The sequence below is a fragment of the Salmo trutta genome, chromosome 5, assembly GCF_901001165.1.
Source record: "Salmo trutta chromosome 5, fSalTru1.1, whole genome shotgun sequence".
Lineage (NCBI taxonomy): Eukaryota > Metazoa > Chordata > Actinopteri > Salmoniformes > Salmonidae > Salmo > Salmo trutta.
Window position 1 is genome coordinate 13,434,982 of NC_042961.1, and position 4,947 is coordinate 13,439,928.

Sequence of the window (4,947 nt, forward strand, 5' to 3'; positions counted from 1 at the left end):
TGCCATTTCAAATCAAATAAAATTATATTTTTAACATGCGCCGAGTGTATACAATAGGTGTATACTTAACCAAGAAATGCTTACAAGCCCTTAACCAACAATGCAGTTCAAGAAAGAGTTAAGAAAATATTTACGAAATAAACTAAAGTTTAAACAATCTTATCATATCATTAAAGTAACAAGAAAATTACATAACAATAACGAGACTACATACAGGGGGTACCGGGACTGAGTCAATGCGCAGGAGTACAGGTTAGTCGAGGTAATTTGTAAAGTGACTATGCATACATAATAAACAGCGAGTAGCAGCAGTGTAAATAGACGGGTGGCCATTTGATTAATTGTTCAGCAGGATGCACTCGATGGTGCAGCTGTATAACTTTAAGGATCTGGGAACCCATGCCAAATCTTTTCAGTCTCCTGAGGAGGGAATTATGTTTTTGTGCCCTCTTCACAACTGTCTTTGTGTGTTTGGACCATGATAGTTTGTTGGTGATGTGGACACCAAGGAACTTGAAGCTCTCGACCCGCTCCACTTCAGCCCCGTCAATGTTAATGGGGGCCTGTTCGACCCTCCTTTTCCTATATTCCACGATCAGCTCCTTTGTCTTGCTCACATTGAGGGAGAGGTTGTTGTCCTGGTACCATACTGCCAGGTCTCCGTCCTCCTCCCTATAGGCTGTCTCATCATTGTCAGTGATCAAGCCTACCACTGTTGTGTCATCAGAAAACGTAATGATGGTGTTGGAATCGTGCTTGGCCACGCAGTCGTGGGTGAACAGGAGGGGACTAAGCACGCACCCCTGAGGGGCCCCAGTGTTGAGGATTAGCGTGGCCAATATGTAGTTGCCTACCCTTACCACCTGGGGGTTAGTCAGTTAGGAAGTCCAGGATCCAGTTGCAGAGGGAGGTGATTAGTCCCAGGGTCCTTAACTCGGTGATGAGCTTTGTGGGTACTATGGTGTTGAACACTGAACTGTAGTCAATGAACAGCATTCTCACATAGGTGTTCCTTTTGTCCAGGTGGGAAAGGGCAGTGTGGAGTGCAATTAAGATTGCGTCATCTGTGGATCTGTTGAATGCGAATTGGAGTGGGTCTCGGGTTTCCGGCAGGATGGTGTTGATGTGAGCCATGACTAGCCTTTCAAAGCACTTCATGGCTACCAACGTGAGTGCTACGGGGCGGTAATCATTTAGGCAGGTTACCTTCGCTTTCTTGGACATAGGGACTATGGTGGTGTGTTTGAAACATGTAGGTATTACAGACTCGGTCAGGGAGAGGTTGAAAATGTCAGTGAAGACACTTGCCAGTTGGTCCGCGCATGCTTTGAGTACACGTCCTGGTAATCAGTCTGGCCCCGCGGCTTTGTGAATGTTGATCTGTTTAAAGTGTGATGGTTCGTCTGAGGGCTTAGCGGTATTTCTTATAAGTGTTGGGATTAGTGTCCCACTCTTTGAAAGCGCCAGCTCTATCCTTTAGCACAGTGAAGATGTTGCCTGTAATTTCTTGCATTCTACATTTTACAGACACAAAAAGATCCCACTATGTCAAACGAACAAATGATCTGTCGGCTTCCTGTATCCGTCACAGCTGTCATGATTTTTTTTCATTTGGTATGACTTTACTCGCGCAAAAACTGTGTATGGTAACATGGTTAGTGATAAGATTAATGGTAATAAGCAATACACTCCATGTCGGTGATCACCAACTGGTCAGATCACCATGTCTGCACATTTTCCTTGAACCATAGACTGTAAGAAGAAAAGAGGAAAGAGCTGCTGTTTTAATGAAATGCGTGTTCTCCCTACTTCCACTCACACTACAACCAGCACTGAACCTGCAATGAATGAGTATAGCAAAGTGTTCCGACAAGCTTGCAGCTTGTGTCGTTTTTTAAATCTAGGAATATTTCACTTTCACTGGTCATAGGAGTAACAACATGAATGTGTGCATGAGGCAGAAATAATGCAGTACGAGGCAGCCTCACTGCTGTTCCTTAGCTCCCCTCAGACTGAACATCAGATGCAGGCCATCAGTCAAGTAAAAAAATATTTACAATACCAGTCAAAAGATTGGACCCATAATTCATTAAAACATCTTTCTTTGTTTTTACAATTTTCTACATTTTTGAATAATAGTGAAGACATCAGAACTATGAAATAACACATATGGAATCAGGTAGTAACCAAAAAAGTGTTAAACAAATCAAAATATATGTTATATTTTATATTCTTCAAAGTAGCCACCCTTTGCCATGATGACACCTTTGCACACTCTTGGCATTCTCTCAACCAACGTCATGAGGAATGCTTTTCCAACAGTCTTGAAGGAGTTCCCAAATATGCTGAGCACTTGTTGGCTGCTTTTTCTTCAGTCTGCGGTCCAACTCATCCCAAACCATCTCAATTGGGTTGATGTTGGGTGATTGTGGAGGCCAGGTCATCTGAAGCAGCACTCCATCACTCTCCTTGGTAAAATAGCCCTTACACAGCCTGGAGGTGTGTTTTGGGTCATTGTCCTGTTGAAAAACAGATGATAGTACCACTAAGTGCAAACTAGATGGGATGGCGTATCACTACAGAATGCTGTGGTAGCCATGCTGGTTAAGTGTGCCTTGAATTCTAAATAAATGAGAGACAGTGTGACCAGCAAAGCACCCCCACACCTTCACACCTCCTCCATGCTTCACGGTGGGAACCAGACATGCAGAGATCATCCGTTCACCTACTCTGCGTCTCACAAAGACACTGCAGTTGGAACCAAAAATCTCAAATTTGGACTCATCAGGCCAAAGGACAGATTTCCACCGGTCTAATGTCCATTGCTCATGTTTCTTGGCCCAAGCAAGTCTCTTCTTCTTATTGCTGTCCTTTAGTAGTTGTTCAGACCATGAAGGCCTGATTCACGCAGTCCCCTCTGAACAGTTGATGTTGAGATGTGTCTGTTGCTTGAACTCTGTGAAGCATTTATTTGAGCTGCAATCTAAGTTGCTGTTAACTCTAATGAACTTATCCTCTGCAGCAGAGGTACTCTGGGTCTTCCTTTCCTGTGGCGGTCCTCATGAGAGCCAGTTTCATCATAGCACTTGATGGTTTTTGCGACCTCACTTGAACAAACTTTCAAAGTTTTTGAAATGTTCCGCATTGACTGACCTTCATGTCTTAAAGTAATGATGGACTGTTGTTTCTCTTTGCTTATTTGAGCTGTTGTTCTATTATATGGACTTAGTCTTTTACCAAATAGGGCTATCTTCTGTATACCATCCCTACCTTGTCACAACACAGCTGATATGCTCAAACGCATTAAAAAGGAAAGAAATTCCACAAATGAACATGGCACACCTGTTAATTGAAATGCATTGCAGGTGACTACCTCATGAAGCTGGTTGAGAGAATGCCAAGTGTGTGCAAAGCAGTCATCAAGGCAAAGGGTGGCTACTTTGAAAAATCTAAAGTCTTAAATATATTTTGATTGGAGCAGGATCTCTGTACTTTTCTCCATTCATCTTTTTTTAGATCCTGACTAGTCTCCCAGTCCTATCCACTGGAAAAAATCCCCACAGCATGATGCTGCCACCACCATGCTTCACCGTAGGGATGGTGCCACATTTCCTCCCGACATGACACTTGGTATTCAGGCCAAAGAGTTCAATCTTGGTTTCATCAGATCAAAGAATATGGTTTCTCATTATCTGAGAGTCCTTCAGGTACCTTTTGGCAAACTCCAAGTTGGCTGTCATGTGCCTTTTACTGAGGAGTGGCTTCCGTCTGGCCACTCTACCATAAAGGTCTGATTGGTGGAGTGCTGCAGAGATGGTTGTCTTTCTGGAAGGGTCTGAATACTTATGTAAATAAGATATTTCTGTTTTTTATAAATTTGCAAATATGTCTGAACGCCTGTTTTTGATTTGTCTTTACGGGGTATTGTGTGTAAATTGATGAGGAAAACATTGTAATTTAATCCATTTTAGAATAAGGCTGTGAGGTAACAAAATGTGGAAAAAGTGAAGAGGTCTGAATACTTTCCCAAATGTGCTGTATATTAGGCTCGTCAGCCTCACAAGTAATACAACAAATTATATACTACCAGTGTGATCATATTCCATTTTTTTTTGTATATACAGTATCTCACAAAAGTGAGTACACCTCATATTTTTGTAAATATTTGAGTATATCTTTTCATGTGACAACACTGAAGAAATGACACTTTGCTACAATGTAAAGTAGTGAGTGTACAGTTTGCTGTCCCCTCAAAATAACTCAACACACAGCCATTAATGTCTAAAACCGCTGGCAACAAAATATATTTACAAAAATGTGAGGGGTGTACTCACTTTTGTGAGATACTGTAATTTAACAATAGTTTGAGTAGAACAACACTGGCAGGGCAATTCAAGCATAGCCAGTTGGCAATGATAATGTACTGGGCCTATAGCCTATTGCACAAACCTCATTGATACAGAACGGCTTTTAATTGCATAGTTAAAATCTGAGCAGTAGATCTCAGCTTGCATTTAGACTCAGAAAGTGATCTCTACTCCAAGTGCTAGAAACCAATACAGCAGGGTTTCCCCAAACGTGGTCCTCATTACCCCAAGGGGTCCACATTTTGGTTTTTGCCCTAGCACTACAAAGCTTAACCAAAACAGGGCCTACACCAAAACGTGCACCCCTTGGGGTCCCGAAGATAAGGTTTGGGAAACCCTGCATAGAGATACACTATGTCTTCCTCAAGGTTTATCAAATCCCCACATGAAACAATAAAAGTTAACAGTGAGAAAGTCCACATGTTTATCTCAAATGTATTAGTAAAATTGGCTGGGCTTTGGTTAATATTGAATCACAATGAGATTGTGTAATAATAAGGCACAGGGTAAGTGAAGAAAATTATATTTTCACTGCCTTAACCTCATTTAACATCATATATACTTAGAAAATTATCACACA